Below are 19,849 nucleotides of genomic sequence, written 5' to 3'. Positions count from 1 at the left end.
TGCGACTTCATCGGTACAAACGTTCTAGCTGCTTAAATATTTAAAACTCTCAAGCAACGGAAGAGAACTGGAACAATCATTTAATTAAATCCAGCCGAAACCGAACGCTTCGACCGGGGTAGGCGCAAGGCTTCTGAGAGCTTGGAAGGTGACGGGGGCGCTGTCGATCCTCGCGCGATACTTGCTGACGGGATGGTTGATGGTTGATTAGGTATCGAACACCATTTGCTGATAAGCTGCCAACAACACTCGCTGCCCTGATGATCCACCCTGTACGTGCAATAGAATTTGCGCTTTATCCATTTTCTCGAGGGAAAAGAAAAACTATTGAACAACGCTTGTGTGTGGGTTATGGTGAATACTTGCAGTCTTCGATTTTCTGCAGTGCAACGCTCGTCTAGACGAACGGCAATAAAATGGGCCGAACCTGCCAGCCCCCTTTATTAGAACTCACCCCCCCCCCCCCCCCCCTCCTTGGGTTCATCGAGAGGAGTACGAAAACTCAGAACTCTCGGCTCTCTGCACCCTCCCAACAACCCAACAATGACATCATTACTCCGATGGTTTTGAGGTGTGTGGTGGTTGCAGCTCGCTGCAACCATAGACGAAGCCCTGTCCTTTGCTACTACGATCATATTATTTGCATATTTGGTTTTCCCTTTTATGTAATACCATATTTTAACAATTTTCCTGAAGAAATTTGCGCACCCTACCGAACGTGCGCCAGTGCCAAGTCTTTGAGCGGGTTTCATCAAATCATCGGGTCAGGTGTGTCGGTGTGTATGCCGAGAGTGGTAGGAAGGAAAATTGAAACCCCAAGAATGGGACACTGACACGAAGGAAGCGTGCCAATCGAGACTAGATGATGCTAACAATCGTCGGCCCATTCACTTCGTTTGCTCGATGCCATCCTGAATCGATCCTGCTTTTGTTCCAGCTTTTTCCAGCAGAACAAATGTGGGAACCCTCTGCAGCATTGGGACATTAGAGCATTTCAAAAATGGCCGGATTTCACACACCCACACCCACTGCTTGGAGGTCACAGTACACAGAGCGTACCGGTCGACTAACTTTAGTAGTTTGCGAAGTAATAAACGAAAGCACATCAAATGGGAGAAAAAAAATGGCTCACCAAGATTCTTTTTCGCTCTCTCTCTCTCTCTCTCTCTCTCTCTCTCTCTCTCTCTCTCTCTCTCTCGTTGATTTCGTTGTTGGATTTCGGGTATTAGGATTGTCTTGAGGGAATGCAAATTAGTGGAAAAATTTAGATGAAAGATCAACAGCAAAAATTTCCGCCCATTCAGACACTCAAAATCAGGGAAATATTCGCTGCTCAGTGGTTCGGCGGGGACCAGATGAAAAACCTTTGTGGAAGACCCCAACAGGCCGACACACAGAAACACAAAATCATTTCAAACGTGCTGCTGTTTGGTGGCAAATTCCTGCCCCAAAAAAAAAACCTGCCCAAGGGTTGGTGTGATTTAGTGTGGCGATGGGTGAGTTTATTTAGTTTCTCACCGACTGGAACAAAACACCGCACCACAAACAGAGGTTTTCGCTACTCGATAAAAGGTTGTTTTGCCGACCGCGATTCCACCTGCGGCCGCGGGAAAACAAAGTCTGCGCACAATGTTTGATCAATAATCGTTGTGTTTGGCCTGGTTCGGTGTTTCTCCTTTTATTTTCAACCGCTCTTTTTCGTACTAGCCACACTGTCACACATCTGGTTAATGTTGGTTCAATTCGCAAGGGCGAGCGAAGAAAGAAAAGCTATTTTTCTTTCATTTTAGTTGTTCGAACGAAGTTCGTTTTTAGTTTCGATCCGAATTTTTAGTCGCAATGACGATTCCCTTTTTAAGAGCACAGAGTGTGTGCGATTCTGAGGGAAAGAAATGGATTCACTGTTTATAAATTATGCCCTTCTTCTCACCAACCTCCTGGACCTATCTTCCCACCCGCCCCACCAGACATGCATTTTGTAGGTTATTCTTAGATAATGGGAGGAAAATTTAATTTATTGACCTGACCGCCCGCCCGAAATGGGAAAACTTACCACTTTCCAGTAAACCTTTAGTTTGTGTGTGCGTGTGTGTGTGCAAGCGATCAAAAAGAAGAAAAAAAATATTTTTTTTGTTTCTTTCGCTTTCGCAAAACATCGATGGAGACGCCTGGTCGGTTTTAGGTGCAATTCGTTCCATTCGAAACGAATTCGTTGCGAAACAACAACCTGGCTGCCGAGATGAGCGTTTTCTCCCCCTCCTTCTTCATTTTCCATTTCTCGCGCCTTCAACTGGGCACATAACCCATTTCAATGTCCTTTTCCTCCGCGCGATTTGACCGTGCTTGCCATTATGATGCGCGAGGCTAGGCATCGCGATACACTTTTTCACCTTTTTTGCTTCACATTTCGATCATATAATTGACAATATCGTAACAATATAATTTAAATAAAATTTCGTTCATATTTTCCGCAAACACTGCGAAACGCCAGGGCGAAGGAGAAGTCAAACCTTTGCAAATGCCGATTACGGCTGGCCACACGGCAGACTGCAGAAACTACTACACACGTCTTTACCACAATCGTGCGTGATCGTGCGGTTCGTTTTGAACCTGAGCAGAAATCCGTAAGGAGGGAAGATTCAGTTCATCAGCATTAATTTCCATCAAAAATTTCATCCCCAACGCACACTACTGGATGGGACAGGGTTTTGTAATCAAAGCTGACATTCATGCGCGCGAAAAAAAAACCCTCTCTCCAGGAACGGTTTGGAAAGGACGATGCGTGATTTTCATTTGATTTTCATTCACTCCCAATTTTCGCCCCATTGCACTTGGATGCATATCACATTTTTATGGGCTTTTATGTGGATGCTCGATGACAGTAAGCCATACTTTTTCTTTTTCTTTCTCCTCGTGCTTTTTTTTTAGCTCTTCTTTCTCTCCCTCTTTCTCACACACACACACACAATTCCTCTACCATTTTTTGGATGCTTTTCAGCCCCTATTTGAAAGGTTGTCTGGTGGAAATTTTGCAAAAGTTTCGTTCGGGTCATACCAGCTAGAAAGATATATTCATACGTGTGTGTGTGTGTGTGTGTGAGAAAAGCGAAGGAGAGTAAGTGACAGAGAAACATTATGTCTCCCTCCTACAACCCCCCCCCCCCCCGCTTTCTCCTCTACCCCTTCGTTTAATGACTCCACATTAGGGAGAGAAACCCAAAGTCCAAACTTTTCTGACAAGCGCCAGCATTGTTTCCACGACAACCAGCGCAAAACCCCGCAAAGCTAGCACCGATGATAATCGCCAATGATATCAGCTTTCTCTATCGCAAGGCGCATAATTTTGGCCACCCCCCCAAAAACTGCTAATTTCGAAACATTCAGATTCATACGCCACCATTATCTGTGCCGGCGGAAATGGAGACGGTTGTTGCAAATATTTGGGGGGGCGGGGGGGGGGGGGGGTGAGAAAGAGCGAGTGGTACTATCGAAACAGAATAGCACCCGGGCATATTTAATATTCTAAGCTCCCATTGCCAGGCGACCCCCGGTCGGTTCGAAAGGCAGGAAAAGCTGCCTGGGAGGGCTGGCTTCTTCGTAGATTTTTCACCGGCTCGACGCGTCTCTTCTGCGCAAAGGGTGTAGGCAACAGTGTCTTGCCCTTTTTGCGCAGCTCGAGGCATAGGAAGCAAGTTGGTTAGGGAAATTAATGAAACCGAACCGAACCTTGAATAAAGTTGCTCAGAAAAGAAGAACAAAAAATGAAAATAAATACACAAACAGCGCAAACAGTGAGTTTGCTTTAGATTGCAAGCCAATTTTCTCTTGCCCGTTCTACTGCCACACTCTCCACACTTTTCCAGCTCATACACATTACTGAAGCTGAGTGAGTTTCACTCGTTATCAGCTCATAATTTAACCCACCTGCAAAGCTCAAAGTGCCCTCGGTGAAATTTGATCTCAGCCAGAGCCAGAGGTACTCGATTACACTCCTTCTCCTCCCCCTTCCACCATGATGGCGATGTTGGATGGTGTGTACTGGCCCAGCCATAACGAATAATTCATCATAATTCAATAACCCAATTTTCCCATTTACGCCACCCCCCGTGGTCCGCGGCGCCTCTCTGCGCCGAAGTGTGCGGGTGTGTAATTTTATATTTATAACATCGGCACTGGCTACCAGCATACGCTGCTGCGATGGATCGATCGACATCTCGACACAATATCACATTTCGGCACTCGACTGTCGTAGGCCAAAAAAAAAAAACGGCGTTATTGGCGCTATTGATAAGCGGAGAGAGCCCTCGCGTATCAAATGTGATTAAATATTCAGCACCGAGAGAGCTCGTGTCACTTGTAGGAGGTTTGGCTTGGCTTTTGTCTTGTTTGAAAATTAAGACACAGGGAGCGTGGTATTGGAGCGTAAAAAAAACATTTGCAAAGGCGCTCGAACAAGAATTAAAGGACACATACAATAGAGCACCCTAACTATGTCCCAAGTCGTAGTGAGGTGCATTCTTAGGGTTTCGGCTTATATTATTAAAACCGTTTGAAATAGTCAAGCTGTAAGGCCTTACGGAGAAGGAGGATCGTCAGTCAGTTACCTGAGGTTCTTGCGAGATGGATGTCTTTGTTGGACTGACGCTGACCAGATCTTCCCCATGCGGCCAATCTTGGAGAAGATGGAGCTGTTTTCGAATCCCGGCCAAACTGATCAGGCTTATTAGAATGACCATGAAGGTGGATGGAAAACTCTCAGGGTCCTTTGCTACCACCAAAGGCCTGCGTCAGGGAGATGAGCTCGTCTATCTCCTATTCAACTTGGCGCTAGAGAGGGCCATCCGTGACTCGGAGGTGGAGACTTCAGGAACCATTAGGCAAAGACCAAACTGATGGTGGCACCAGCGGTATCAGCGAACCTACTAAGAAATGCGGAACTACGTGGGGGTTATGTACGGATAGGTGAGCGCAAAATTGGAAATCTTCCAAAAAATCACCTATCTCGGGTCAAAATTCAGCACCAAAAACAGCATAGAGACAGCCTGAAGACACATCTCATCTCAAAAAACCTGTCGCGACGGTCGAAGCTGGGATTGTATCCGTTACCTTTATAGTCTTAGTACTCACGTACGCCTCTGAGACATGGACCCTGTCGAAACCCGCGCTAAGAAGGATCGTTGGCTCCGTATGTGTGGAGAAGCCGCTACGACGACGAGCTGTCGTGCAGCGAATTATGCTCGCCTGGCTCAGAAAATCCTTTTAGATCGTCCGCAAGGTGGAGGTGGGAGAATCGCGTGAAATCATCCGCCATCAAGGCCGGTATAACGGATTGGCTGACGACAGATTCTGCTGCAGCAGGCCAAAGCTCCGCAAAGCGATTGTAGCGCCTGATAAGTAAGAAAGTAAGTCTTGTTCACACGAACATACAGACTTTGAACTGATCTTCCATTCTTTCTAATCCTGCTCTCCCTCTCTTCTAGAGAAAGACCACTCTCCTAAGTTTCAACAATGTCTACATGAAGCGTAAACCCTGCATTAAAGATGGCTACGCATACAAAGCAAGCTACAAAATAATTAAGTCACACGATAAGCGTTACTCGAGTGGGTGATTTGCTGATATTTTAGCTTGATGCAATCATAACGAAATTATAAGCAATTCAGACACGGTTGGCCCATTAGTAGATGAAACCCATCCCTTTTATCATCGCGAATCACACACTTCTATCATATAGTTGGTTGCCATTAAGGCTTAAGGCTCCGTCGTACTTTCTTCCCACCGTAGCCCGTAGTCCGTAAGCCGGCGGTTGACGAGCGCTGGCGAACTACACAGAAGCCCTCCACCCCATGGTACATCAAAACACACATAATGGTGGTGTGGCCACACAAAGAAACAAATGCATCACACTAACACACCAATTACCATTTCCTTTATCTGCTTGGCAGCGAAAAAACCAAGGCTTACAGCTCCGGAAGCACCACTTTTGTGGTTATGACCAAACGGTGCTTGGTGCCACAGCCGCCATCTTATGACGCTGTCGAGGAAAAAGTGAAAGTAGAAGTTTGTTTTTGTGTTTTGTTTTTCACTTGGAAGAAAAGGAAGATGCTCATAATTGGTCAATGGTAACATCAGCCTCCCGCGGGGACTTCACCCTCCATTTTGACACCTTTCGCTAGCGTACGCAAGCTATCGCATTAGAATTTACTTCGGCGACGTGATGTGGTTTGATTTGATCGGTTGGCTCGGCACGCTGAACTTTATGCTGATAGCTAGATTGGCAAAGGGCCGGCTTTGATGGCGGTTCCATTATCCAATATTGAATGAAGTTATCAGCGCTAGTGCCTGGGAGATAATCGGAACACGATGGGATTCAATCAAATTTTGCCCGTGTTTGTGCTTAACTCTAGGGTTGAAGCAGAAGATTCTTCCTTTCTGTATGCTGTTTTATGAAATTCGTTGAGATTAAATATCACCTCACGGCAATACGGAGACCCCCGGAACGTCCCCTGCATGATAAAAAATGGAAAAGTGACAATCAACAGTCGAAATAGTCTGCATTTTATTTAATCCGACTTCGAAACACTCCATTTCTACAATCGTTTATTGTTGATTGGCAGTTACAGTCTGTGGCGTACAACGAACGAAATAAAATTCCATAAACGTCCGCCCGCCCTGCACTTTGCAGGGGAACTCACATTGCTGCTCCCGTGTAGAACGCTTAAATTTTATCAACAGAAATCACCGTGATAATCGGTCTCTTACACCGAACAAGGATCATTGTTACCAACTCGAATCGTTTCCTCGATGCCAACAACCGTGACACCTCACAGAACACCCCCTCACCCCCCCCCCGCCCCCCCACTCCCCCCAAACGCTTCGCGGCAAAAACGGAGCTAAATATTTTAGCCCATCAAACTTCCATCAATTCACCCAAAGGGGCCGAAGATTGGGGTCCCTTTTCGCTGCCGTCGCGTCGTCTTCCGGAGCAACATGTTTCCCTTCTTTTATTATCATTACACAACACTTTTTATTTGCCATCTTGCTTCGTGTGGCAGTGTAGCCGGATGCCCGTCCCGGGGAAACGCTGATCGATCGACTTGGCGCTGTTGCGTTGGTTGGACGGGAGTTTGGGGATTTCGGTTCTGCTTTTGCATCCATCTCGTTCGCTACGATGTGACATTTTCTCCAATATCGTGTCACTTGTAAAGATGTTTTTTTTTTCTCTCGCAGCATTGTCGAAAGAGTCCTTGTGAAGTTACGGTCGTCAGGGAAGTGTGAAGACTTCATGGTATTGCGATTAAATTGCGGATAACAGACCTAAGCTTCCAGGGGCGTAGCTCTTGATAGATATTTGTTTCTTGGGCAAGAATGTAGAATATAAAATGTGCAGCATTAATTTTCTTTACTCATTTACTTCTTTCTGCAAAAGGAACGGCGTTGCAGCTTTGCTACAAGTACAAGAGATCGGTAAAGCCAAGGGAAAAGAGAGCAACGTTTTTCCAATACACTTAGTGTTTGTTGCACGCTACTGTTGCAAGTTGCGTTTGGCCCACGTTTTACGACCCATCAAAACTCTTCCACAAACAACCAGACCCATCAATTGCATATTTCAATCGTTGAAGTGTTTGCCTTGAAGAGTGGAAAAGGCGCCGTAGCGATCGGCGAGAAGCACAGGGTTGTTTCATATTGCTGAAGATTTATAAATACCGCCTTCCCTCCACCGACACCGAGAGCGGAAGCTCGGAAATAATCCGCCTTGATGGAAGGAGGCATCCATCATCCCATCGCCGCAAAATCCAATCCCAACCAAGATGGAGGATGCATCAACAACGGTTCGGTCGGCATCATTTACGCGTCCTTTACGCTTTCCCGCCACACTGTGTCCCCGTCCCGCCCGCAGCCCCAGCTTCCATGTGCTCGCATGGATGGCCAAATCAAACAAACAAAATAGCCTCAACCCAATGTCGCGTCGTGCACACGACATTTGCGACAAGAAAATCCCGAAACATCAATCAATCAGGCACGCCGCGAAACCGTGTAAAGGAAGGGCTTATTTGTTGAGGGGGCGAAGGAGGAGGGCGCGGGGGGGGGGGGGTAGTTGCACAGAAGGGTGTTGGTAAACGTGCCGGATTTCACTAGCCAGGTTGTCGCCCTGAATACGCCCACCCCAACCAGACGCGACGTTCGCCTCAAGGTGAATGAATACGGTTTTCCGAACAATTCGTCCAAATCAAGCGAAAAACACTTGCGAGAAAAGCGCGTGGACGCGTAACACGTAGACGACGGAGTGTGGAATGGAATGTGCGCGGGAAAATCGGTGAAGAAAAGCGATGTTTTGACCCAACCAGGTTGGTCCAGGCGGAGATCGAAAGATCACAGTTGGGCGTTGTCGAGCGTGTGTCTTCGCGGGCCAGGAGGAGGAGGAGGAAAAGCATGTGCAATGTGACCATAAAAGTTGACAGGAAATGAACGAGACTCAATGTGAGAAAGAGACAGAAGATGAAAGCCTTTATCGTGATTGCGATTGTTTTTTTTTTGTCTCTCGCCAACTCTGACTGGCTGCTCCAAGTTATCCAGGCTTCAAGCGGAGAACAAGAGGCTGATTGCCAGTAGCACCATGAAAGCCTGGATGTCTTTAGGCTGCACAAGATGGCGTTTGATGAGGCACCCGGACGTGATCAAGCAAACGTTTGCCGATTGCTGTTCCAAAACCGATTTAACTACATCACTTAGCGTGTGTCTAAACTTCACCAAGAGACAATAGAGTTGCCCCTGCCACCGTCACCCTCACTGCTGTACTAAAGTTCCTCTAAATATTCGCATCGCACGGCTTTGGGAGAAACCTTAGAAAATGGTTTTCGACAACAATCCTCAAAATTCTGACCAACCAACGCTTGTCCCGGGTGCACGTATGTCGGTACAGATTGGCACCGTTTAGCTTTGGCAGAGGTGACTTGGAATGTGCACAAACAATTCCACCCACCCTCCTTTTGGATTCGGTGACTAAATCCAGAAATATAAAGACCACCGTGAAGCGTAGGTCCAGACCCTTTCGTGCGGTCCTTCGGTACGGAGGAGGACCGAAAGAATGAGTATCGCGTTGCCAGACCTGGCAATACCTAGCAGCAGGTGCGAAACAAATACAGTTGTTGTGGGTAAATAGACCTTGCATTCGGAATAAAAGTTAGAGCATGGGATATTTCAATATCCCATCAATAATCAAATCAACTTGTCTCGCGTCCCTGTCAGTCAAAATAGCGTGTCTGGGAACAGGGATTCTAAAGCCTTAAAAATTATGCAATTTATGTTCTTGGTATCCTATCTACAGGGTGCTATTATTACTGCAACCAAGATCGTCTTATTTCCATGTTCACAACTTCACGTGTCCCTACTGTACCATCAAAACCCATCCCACAATCGTAATCATGTATTGGCAAACCGTTTATCCGCGCCTTTTGCCGTATCGAGATACAAGTCTACCAGTCCAATATCATTTTCCAATATCTTGTTGTGGGGAGACTTTTTTGAAAAATATTATTGCCACTTTTGACAAATGACTTAGGTACACACGGGTACAGCCAAAATCCCACGTTCATTTTCAACTCGGAATTTCTTCTGCTTGCCCAGACCGCTTCGATCCTACGCAGTCAACTTGGGTGGTAATGTCAATCGGCCTCTTACAAAAGGGAACCGGGCGTGTTTGGCAAAACAAAACAAAAAAACCCTACCGAGAACGTAGAATGCCAAAGTGTTAGGCCTCACACGATGAATGATCCGTTTTCGTTCCGTCGCGAGGCCCAACTTCCCGTGCAACGGCATACACAAATGGCGCAAACGGAGTACCAGAAGGAATCGTTTAATTTTCTTACGAAGGTGGAATGGAAACGAAATTGCGAGTGAAAGAGTGTGAGAGAGAAAGCAACACAGAGCCGCGGCCGCTGACGAGCACCATTTTTCACAAACACGGCCTACCGTAGACAGCGAAATGCCCAAGCGTTAGCCGGGGCGTACGACAGTCGGCTTAGAGCAAACGCCGTGAACGCCCGGATGCTAGGCACACCTGCTATCGGAAAAAACCACCGTAGAAAACCTGGTCCGTCGTTTCGGTCGCGATAAGCAGCTGCTGCCATGCCGGGAATGGTGCCGATAAGAAGCAAAGCTAAACCCTTTTTTTGCGGACGGAAAGCGGTGCTGTGGCAGGGAAAATTGGAGAAAAATGGAAGAAAGGGGGACGAAAAAATAACAAACGAAGCAAGCAAAACGGCCACATAACCTGTCTCCGTGCTTGGGCAAATGGTTCTTTGAATATGAAGAATATTGAAGGTGAACATGGGAAGAAAGCGATTGCGAACAAGAATTACAAAAAAACCTTTCCATTCTCGTCGGAAGGTTGTGGAGGCATAGGGTGGTAGATCGGTGCAGCAGGAACAGTGACGCACGCAACGAACGCTGCTTTCCTTCCTAGCCGACTGTGGGTGGGGTTGGAAAGGTTGTGAAATTGCGAAACGTAGACGAAGAACTCAGAAGGATAGTTTTGGACAGTTTTACTATATACTGAATAGACACAAAGAAAAAGCTCCAGATAACATGCCGTAGGTTGCTTAGTAAGTAATTTCTGACAGCCATTTTATAATCCGCATCAAATCACTGCCGTCTTAAAGTGTGCCTTTCTACAACCGCAAAACATCGCCAACCTCTTCCCGCACACACACGCAAGATACCACAAGAAACCTTAGAATATTTGCGTTCATTAATACTCGGCAGCGAGCAGTGAATGTGAATTGCATAGCCACACACAACATTAAACCAAAACTAAACTGTCCTTTCGGAGAAACCCGAGAGACCCGTCTTTTGCGGCCGACACTGTACCGTCACCATCCTTTGGGCAGCCAGAGAGCTTTCCCTGCCGGAGGAAAAAAAAGGCCTCTAGAAGGGAGTTTTAGAGCTGGAAAAAGCGAAAGGCGGCCGGGCCCGTATCGCAACAAGCGACGGCCATTCTCATTCGAATGGTGTTTTTACGAGTCACCCACGGATGACCCATGCTCCCCGGTACCGAAATGCATACCGATGTGAGAACACGTGCGCAAAGAACCTGGAGTCCCAATTTCTAGCACACGAAGGACACCCCCCCCCCATCTCCCCCCACCCGCTCCGCCATACAGACAGGCAAATTAAGTTGAGATATTTACGGCGACACACAACGGAGTGAAGGGCCCATAGGCTTCGTCATACACGCATCATTTCCCCCTTAGGGTTGGACTAGAATCTTCCTACAGTTTTTTTTGTTGTTGTTGTTTTCCTTTCAAAAGTCCTCGTTCGATACGATCCGTTCGGGTTAGTGGTGAGAGCAAACTATTCCCGAGCATGTCGAAGAACCCACCCCCGTCGACTCGCTCGCTCGAAAATAGTACAGAAGGTGGAGGGGGGGGGGGGGGCTTACCGGATCAGGGACAACACAGGGACATTGATGATGATGGTTATTAGCAAACTTTATTTTTGACCAGTCCATTACAACCGTTCGGAAGATTTTATGAGTTAGTGAAAAAGGAGGGATAACTAGCGTGCAAGACGCTCACAATCACAAACACCTCCGGCCTACCGTACCCACCCTAAACTACTACTTGCTGTAGACAAGCAATGCAGATTATATACTAGGGCGCCATTTTTTTTTTGCTGCTGATTCTTTATGCTTGCTTTAGGCGCTACTACAAACTGTTCCAGGGTTTCCCTCTAGCTGACGACACTAACTGCCGATGCTCTCGTCGATAAAGGATGTCCCTAGGCGCTAGCACATCGGACCTTTGCCTCGATTGCCGATGTCGCCCTATTCTGATAATCGGTTTCGTACATCGGACCATCCCATGCTCATTACTATTACTCAAACCTCTTGTTGAGCGTCACGTTTGCGTAGCAGAGAATCCTCTTCAAGTGGGTTTAATTAAATTTGGCATAATTTAATTTTGACTTTCCATAAACCTCCCTCCTAGAAAACGCTTCCGAATAGACCAGAGAGCTCTGCCGAAAAATCTGTTTGCTGAGGACGTGTGTGTGTGTGTGCCGAAAGATCATGAGTGAGTGTAGATTGAAGCGAATTTTTTGACGTTTCACCCAACCCTAGTTGAAGAAGGTTACAATTTTTAATTAGATTTGCTTGCAACTTGGTCCCTTTGCGGTGCCTCTAACGAGACCAAGAACCTGGGCTCTGGTCATTAATAACGTTCACACTCCCTCCCCTCCTCCGAAAATGGGATTTTCGGTCACAAATGTATGGTTCTCGCACCGCAACTGTTAAGGACACTTTGACGGAGTTCGCTACCGGTCACACCTGAACATTTTTGCTGTAGTTTAGTCTGAAGCACAACTATTATGGCGAAGTGATTGAGTGAGAGAGATAGAGAGCAAGAAAGAGTGGACAGATCGACGGAACAACAGCGCGATCAAAAGGCTTGCGAGAAAACTACGCCCAGAACTCCAAATATCCCCCGTGCCTGCGTCACAACAAAAAAAAACTGAATAAATTTGGAACAATTAATACAATTTCTGATCAGTGTATCACACGCACATACAAAAGCACACTAACACCAAAAACACACGCGGGGTGGGGGGGGGCGATGCCACTTTTCGGATCGCTCGGTTTCGCTTTAGGATTTGTTGATGGACGTGCGGTAGCGACGTGTGTAGTACTTCAGCGTGCGACGGCTTTGATACGGTGGCTCGACGGTGTTGGCCAGCTCCGACGAGATTGGCGGATTATCGTCCACAGCTTCCTCCGTGCCCGGCACAACAGTCGGCGCATTTCTAGCGCTGGCCGATCCTTCTTCCGTCGCGCTGGACGAGGTCGTCTCCTGCATAGCGCTGAGCGAACGCTTGCCTGTTGGTGGACGACCTTGCGCATTCCTCATCTTGGTAAGAAACACCTGTTCCACCACGCTGGACATGCTGATCAGCCCACGACGCCCCGGTACAGAGCGTCTAACAATCTCCACCTGGCCGGACGTTGGTTGCACGTTGATCGGCTTGCTCTGGTCCGGACGGTTCGGTTCTGCCATCATGTACCGTTGTCTGAAGGCTTCTCCGGAAGCGGGCAGCAGCGAGCTACGCAGATTGTCCAGAAAGTTGGTGTACTCGGGCACGCGATCACCACTCGGCACGGATATCGAACGGTTCAGCTCACGACCGGCTTTGCTCGGAGAACTCGACAATTCCTGCTGTGCAGCTTCCGAGCCGGATGTCCAGGAGGATAGGGTCGACAGTGTGCCAGTGGAGCTGCCGGACGATGTGCGATCCGGATTGAGCGCGTTGCGTTGCTGCGGTTGATCGTTGCACACGGTCGCGGGCTCGTTGATTGTTCGCTGGAGAGGTGTTGATGCACTCGCGTCGATCGTCGGTACGTCAATGGCATGGTTCGACGCTGCATCGTACGATCGGGCCACGACAAACGCCCGGGACCGGTGCACCAGTGACGCTCGGAAACGTTCGAGCGCAAGCGTATCCAAACCAACGCTCTCCGCCGAACAGCGCCGGCCCCTTCGCGTAGCGAATCGTCCCGAACAGGGCACTTGCTCGGCACGGGAATGGATGCTGGATGCAGGCACTGCACACACGCACACACGCACACATACACACACACACACACACCCAGGTGTCCGGCGATGGTGCAACGGGATCGCGCGAGGCGCAATTGCGGAAGGACATTCGTTTGGTAGTGGCAAGCATGTTTTGGACGGGTGACGTGGTGGAGGGTGGTGTGGAGAAAGGGGGACAAATAAAAGAAAGAGAGAAAGAAAGGTAAAATAAAACCGACGGGGACTTTTGTGCGGCAACCATATTACACACACACACACACACACACACAAACACACACAAAAATGCGCGAGCGCGCGCGCGCGGATGCATTCGGCAGTAGGGGGAGAAAGAGTTTTAGCCGATTATTTAGATTACGGGAAGGAAAGGGATAAGCGCAGGTGTTGGGGATGGCCACAATCGAATGGAATGGCAGCGAGCGGTCACTTAAGAGTGGTACAGATGACAAGATTGCAATTCAAAATTTCTTTTTCTCAAGACTTTCTAAGGCCGACCAATCTAATGTCTTGCTGATATCACCTGTAGTTGGGATAGTGAGTCCTCACTACCCACCAGACGGAAGGGAGCGGGGGGGGGGGGGGGGGGGAAGGAGGGAGTGGTAATTCGAATTTTCCTCCCTCCAACCACTCACAATTATAGCACACGATCGCTCGTGCCCGATAGAGTTTAGCGGGATTAGGCCAAACATTTTGAAATGTACGGAAAGTTTGCCAACTTTTACCACAAATTTACCGCTGACGTTCGGTCCAGCGGTCGAGCGTTACTTTTACACTTTTACAGTAAAGTAAGCGTGTCCCACTTTCACCTCAAACCGCTCCATACATCTTGCGCCGTTAGGTTACACAAAATTTTTTGCATCAAACTTAGGAGCATTTTCTAAAATGCTCAGTTGTTGTGCAATGCGGCCACTTGTACCGCGAGTCGGATAAGTTTTGCGCAAACTTTCGCTGGCAATGTTTCGTCAGCCTTACCCCGATCAGATGTTTCAGAAGAAATTGTCTGTCGTTACCTTTCCGGTCCATCAAACATCAATCAGCGCGAATCCAAGCATCCCCGACGATCAGGACAGATGGCCAAATATGTCCATCTTCAGGAGGGTAGCAGCCTCCCCAATTGCTCATCTTCAGCGTGTAATTGGCAAGGATTCCTACACGCACCGTACCAGGATTGATGCGTAAACCGTGCACAATTAGCACCCACTTGCGAATGCACTTTGGAATGCTAACAGTGAAGGCAGGGAAGAGTGCAATAAAAGATAGTGTTTTGTGTAAACAGCTTCTGATTCCATCTTCTGGGGGAAGGGTGGTGTGGATCCTGTTTTTATTTGTACTTTTAGATGGGATTTTTTGCTACCACATTGCAATGCAAAATCGCAAAAGTGTATTTATCTTGAACGATGGAAAAACGTTCTTTGGTGCTGGTGCGATGGGATGAAAATGGAATCATTAACGCCTCTTCTGGGCCGTGTGTGTTTGCCTCGTGTGTTGGATTACGATCATGGTGCTAATGCGTTTTTGCTATGCTCCCTCGCTCTCTCTTTCTCTTTCTTTCCCCAAGTCGCCAACATGCGCAACAGCTTTATGCATCCCTTTTTTTTCCTATCTGCACTGTAAGATGATGCACTTTCTACGAACCATCCACACCATGCCAAGCCCATGTGTTTTGTTGATGGAAAAGATTTTGATCTTTGCAGACGCCGGTATTAAGCTTCTTTGATTTTCTGCAGCAACAGCAGCAGCAGCTACAACAACAACAAATCCTTTTTTATGTCCCACCCAGCTCCACCCTTGGCACTGTCGGCATTAGGAACATTCCAAGCAAGCTGCTACAAATATGATTATTTACGATATACACCTCAAAAACACACATACACAGAGTGCTGGCGAATAACATTTATTTAACATTCTTTGCTTAGCCGCGATCGCGATCGCCACACATGCATGCCGTACACGTTGTCGACGAACTCTAAGCGGGTTGCGGTTTTTTTTTTTTTTTATAGCAAATAGTCGAACAAAATCCGGTCCATTGGGTTTAACGGTTTGGGGTTTATTGCATTTTTATTACGAGAAAACAAAACTGGGCGCAAAAGAGCATTTTTTTTAGTAGAAAAGGGCAAACGTGTTTGAGAGACGGGAGCGGAAGGGGAGGAGGGGGGGGGGGGGTTGTGTTGCTTGACCGATTAACATAAATCAAACCACTTGAAACCAAACTATCACCTCATCTGTGGTATCGATTTCGTTAACAGAGTTATCAATTTTAATTTTTAAAAAATCCTCCCTCCGCCCCCCAACTCCTACTCACCCCAGCAAAAAAAAAAATGAAGTCAGCTTGAATCCTTTATTCACCCGTTTTTGTTTTTTATGGCCCGAATATATGCACCCAACCCATTCGTAATCACATGGTCCGGCTTCCTTGGAGGCACGCAAAAAAGTAGGGTTAAGCAATTGAAACTGTCGCATTTCGCACACAACAGACACGAGCGCATTATCATGCATTTTCCCTTCACGAACCCCTTTTCTCCACCACTCCCCCCCTTCGTGTTGTGTGGAGAAAGGGCATCCATCTGCTAGTTTCTGGGGAAATTCGATTGAATTTCGGGCTCGCACTGCCGAGGGAAAAGGGGACTGGCTTGTACATTTTAAAATGACATAAGAGCCTTTTTCGCGTAATGATTAAAACTCGTCGTACCAGGAACTGCTACGGGCAGCGCGTCATACGCTTCGGGACCGTGCGACGCCGGAAGTGATGATGACGAATCGTTCCACCCAATCGGTAAGGGGAAGGGGGTGCCGCCGTGTGCGAGACTGTGTGCCATTTCGTTGCGAGGTTTAGTGCGGACAGAATTATGGTAAAATAGTATCAAATTTCGCTGCGTCAAATACGCTTCTAACTAGAACCGCCCGGACGGGGACAAATAGAACGAAGGGTGGAGGGGGGTGCTTCTGCGTTGAAGGTAAGGGTGGGGGAGTAATTTCGAAATTAGCTAGTGCATTTGCAACTCACCTGTTTCCACTCGGATTTCTTCCCCCTCCCCCCCCTCTCTCTCTTTCTCTCTCCCCCCTTCTTCCATTCCTTTGCTGAGTGTGCAAAGCGTAAACGCGGTAAACATGAAAAAAAGCGCTCGGTTTCATGCGGTTGATTATAAAATTGTTTTCACCGGTTTTAGCATTAGTTTTGTACGACACGGATGCGATAAAACTTGCACAAAGAACCTTTTGCAGGTGCAGTTTCATTTGCGAACAAAAAACAAAACAAAAAGGGTTCACCTCGATAACGTCAAATCTTTTTTTTTAATGCTAGCTACATCGTACAATACTACTTTACACATGCACCTTGAAATTGTTATGCCGAACGTACATAAAACGACTTCAAATCAATTACTGTTTGGCGAACAAAAGATGTTGCGATAATTAGTTATGACGGTTTCACGCCGTACCGTGGCGAATCGTAGCAAAAAAGTCGCTACTTGTAATGATACAGCAATCGTATTTGCAAGTTGTAAATAAAACAATTTCGGAGCCGTTTAATGCTTGACAGAAGAGAAAATATTAATGTATTGCCCACCTGCGTACTGTAAATAGTTTTCCAAGCAAATTCTAAAACTAATACTTTCCACCTAAACGCAAACGAAGATGCCGGTACGGTTTAGTCGGTGTAACCTTCCTAGTACGATGACATCGGTAAGAGTTTAGAAGCGTGCACACAAACACACAAACACATCACCCAAACGCAAATTATATTGACACGCTTCATCGTGTTGCAGAGCAAATGGATGTGTCGGTGGGTTGAGTGTGTAATTGATATTTAAATTGCATGTCATTTTTATAGCATCCCCCCCATTTAGCACATTTTTGTTCGTCTTTCGTTCTTGGGAAGAGCTCGGAAGAGCTCTGTACAGAGAGGGAGTGAAGGTGATGAAATTCTGGAACTTTTGCATAGATTTAAACAAACAACAAAAAAAAAGACTATGACAAAATTGCTATTTATTTGTGAATCCTATTGAAATGTCAATGAGGTTGTTCTTTTTGGCAAACATTGATCGATGTTCCGAGAGCGCAAAAAGAGTGTGACAATCATATTCGTCACGGCGTTAGCCGAAGGTAACAGTAGCAATTTTGACAGCAAAACAAGATCAGGGCACGATCGTATAGCTACCTTACTTATGTGTTAATGCACTCCCGTACAGCACAGCATCGTTGATGGTCGTCCGGAGCCAAGATACGCACGCACACCAGGTGCGTGGATTATCTGTTTGATGTTTGCTAGATGCTGCTTGATGGACGAGGAAAGTACGCGTTCTACTACCGAAAGTTTGTGGTTTAAATTTCTTTCGAAACCTGTTTCACCAAACAATTACACTCCATCCACTGTAACCCCTCCTCAGGTGATTTTTTGCAATTAGCACTTCTTCATTAGCGATGCTCACAAACACACGATGGCACGGTACGGCGATTAACGCATACAACGGAAAAACAAACAAAGCCTACCTGCACGACACACGACGATCACAGTGAGCTTGCGCTCGGACCAGAATCCGATCGGATCATCGAACTGGAATGATAGCGTTGAGCTGGCCGCATGCGTGGATAGATAACGCAAAATGGCGCCGGCTAAATGACATTAGCGAGAAGCGCCGGAAGATTTACAACAAAAAAAAGCCATCAAACGATTCATTCTGCATGCATTCGATGCATGCGCTACTAAATATTACACTTTTTATTATCAGACGCTTAACCTTGACTCACACACGACACACGACACACACACGCACAAGCCAGCACTCACTGACAGCAATGGATTCTTCACTAAGTGAAAACCCTTTTTAAAAAAAAACGGGGCAATTTTCCACTGCACAACATGTCACACGCGGCACGGGTGAAAGGCTCGATGTTTTGCACACACGCACGTGTGGAAAATCGAGCCCAAAATCGTCCGACTTCCCAAAAAGGCCGACTAAGAGCGAACCGAAACCACCGAGAAGCGTCACTAACGCTAGCGAGCAAACTGAAGCTTCATGCGGTCCGCTAAGCCCAATCGAGCGGCTGTCGGGGCTCTCGCGTACACTCACAGACACTCACAAACAATGCCAGACAGAGCGCGCAAAGCCGAACCCCGGTGACCACGAGGTTACCGTGCCACTTGGTTAGGTGTGTGCGTGTGAGCAGGACACCCTAATACTAGTCGTGTGTGCCATACCGTTTGCCTGTGCGTGCACCTGTACGTTCCAGTGTCGGGATGCGTAATGTGCAGTGATCTAACTTTGCCATGCAGATTAGATCGGTTTGCGACCGATTTTAGATACGGAAGCAGACGGGTTGGGGGGGGGGGGGGGAGAGCCTTCTCGCTCTCAGCTGCTTCGTGCGCAAGCGTACCTTTTTTTTTTACAGTCGAGCTTTCCGCTGTCGACCGTGCCGAGCCCAACGAATGGTTGAATCAAAACAAAACGGCTCGATAAACAATCCCCCACCACCTTTTGCTTGTTGGGTGTTAAGGTGCGTGTGGCGGCGTTGTGTGCAGTTGGAGGGTTCGTTATCCTGCGAACAAGTTAACTTTGCCAATGAACAGCACAAGCCCGATGTCCGATGCACGGCCTTTAAAAATAAATTGAAACTACGCGTCATGCACCTCCGCCGAAGTTTCTGTGACCTTGTTGTTGTTGCCACCTGTGCCGGAACTGGGAATGAAACTCAGCATGATGCAGTATGGACGCACCTTGATATCCCTGTATGACCGTCAGCAGAAACCGCACAATATGGCATCGCGATGCCCCATGCTCGTAGCAGGTAGGGCCCTGTAACGCTTGGGCGATCAACCGTAACGCATCACACAAGCATAATTCTGAGAGTGGTGAACAAAGTGCCGATTTCCATTCCGCCGGTTGGCTTGCTGTACCTGTCACCCCCCACCCCCCCCCCCCCCCTCTCCTTGCTTGTGTCACATACTCCAGTAACACCGTCTATAGTACGCCGGTTTGCCAGAAGTCTAGCACCGTACGCCTGCTCTCTCTCTCTCTCTCTCTCTCTCTCTCTCTCTCTCTCTCTCTCTCTCTCTCTCTCTCTCTCTCTGTCTCTCTCTCTCTCTCTCTCTCTCTCTCTCTCTCTCTCTCCTTACCGTGTTCGAATCATCTATTACAGTTTTAATTATACTTTATTTTCTTCATAGACCTCCCCCCCCCTCCCCCCTCGCAACCCGCAAGCAAACCATACACAAAGTACTACATCGCGCATAAAAGCTTTTTTGTTTTGTTTTGTTACCAGCCAGCACTTA

The 19,849-nt window shown here is 47.3% G+C and overlaps 3 protein-coding genes across 3 annotated transcripts in view; 1 reads left to right on the top strand and 2 right to left on the bottom strand.

The window, feature by feature from the left end:
• Positions 1–19,849, top strand: part of LOC126557930 (UNC93-like protein MFSD11) — a 240,393-nt gene that overhangs the window by 81,044 nt on the left and 139,500 nt on the right. The gene's annotated exons all lie outside the window — the stretch shown is intronic.
• Positions 1–19,849, bottom strand: part of LOC126556714 (protein GPR107) — a 381,205-nt gene that overhangs the window by 248,328 nt on the left and 113,028 nt on the right. The gene's annotated exons all lie outside the window — the stretch shown is intronic.
• LOC126567280 (uncharacterized) overlaps positions 1–19,849 on the bottom strand; it is a 92,915-nt gene that overhangs the window by 71,523 nt on the left and 1,543 nt on the right. The window lies entirely within an intron of this gene.

This window comes from Anopheles maculipalpis, chromosome X (assembly GCF_943734695.1).
Source record: "Anopheles maculipalpis chromosome X, idAnoMacuDA_375_x, whole genome shotgun sequence".
Taxonomy (NCBI): domain Eukaryota; kingdom Metazoa; phylum Arthropoda; class Insecta; order Diptera; family Culicidae; genus Anopheles; species Anopheles maculipalpis.
Note: the sequence above shows the minus strand (reverse complement) of the source record. Positions and strands in the feature narration are given on the sequence as shown.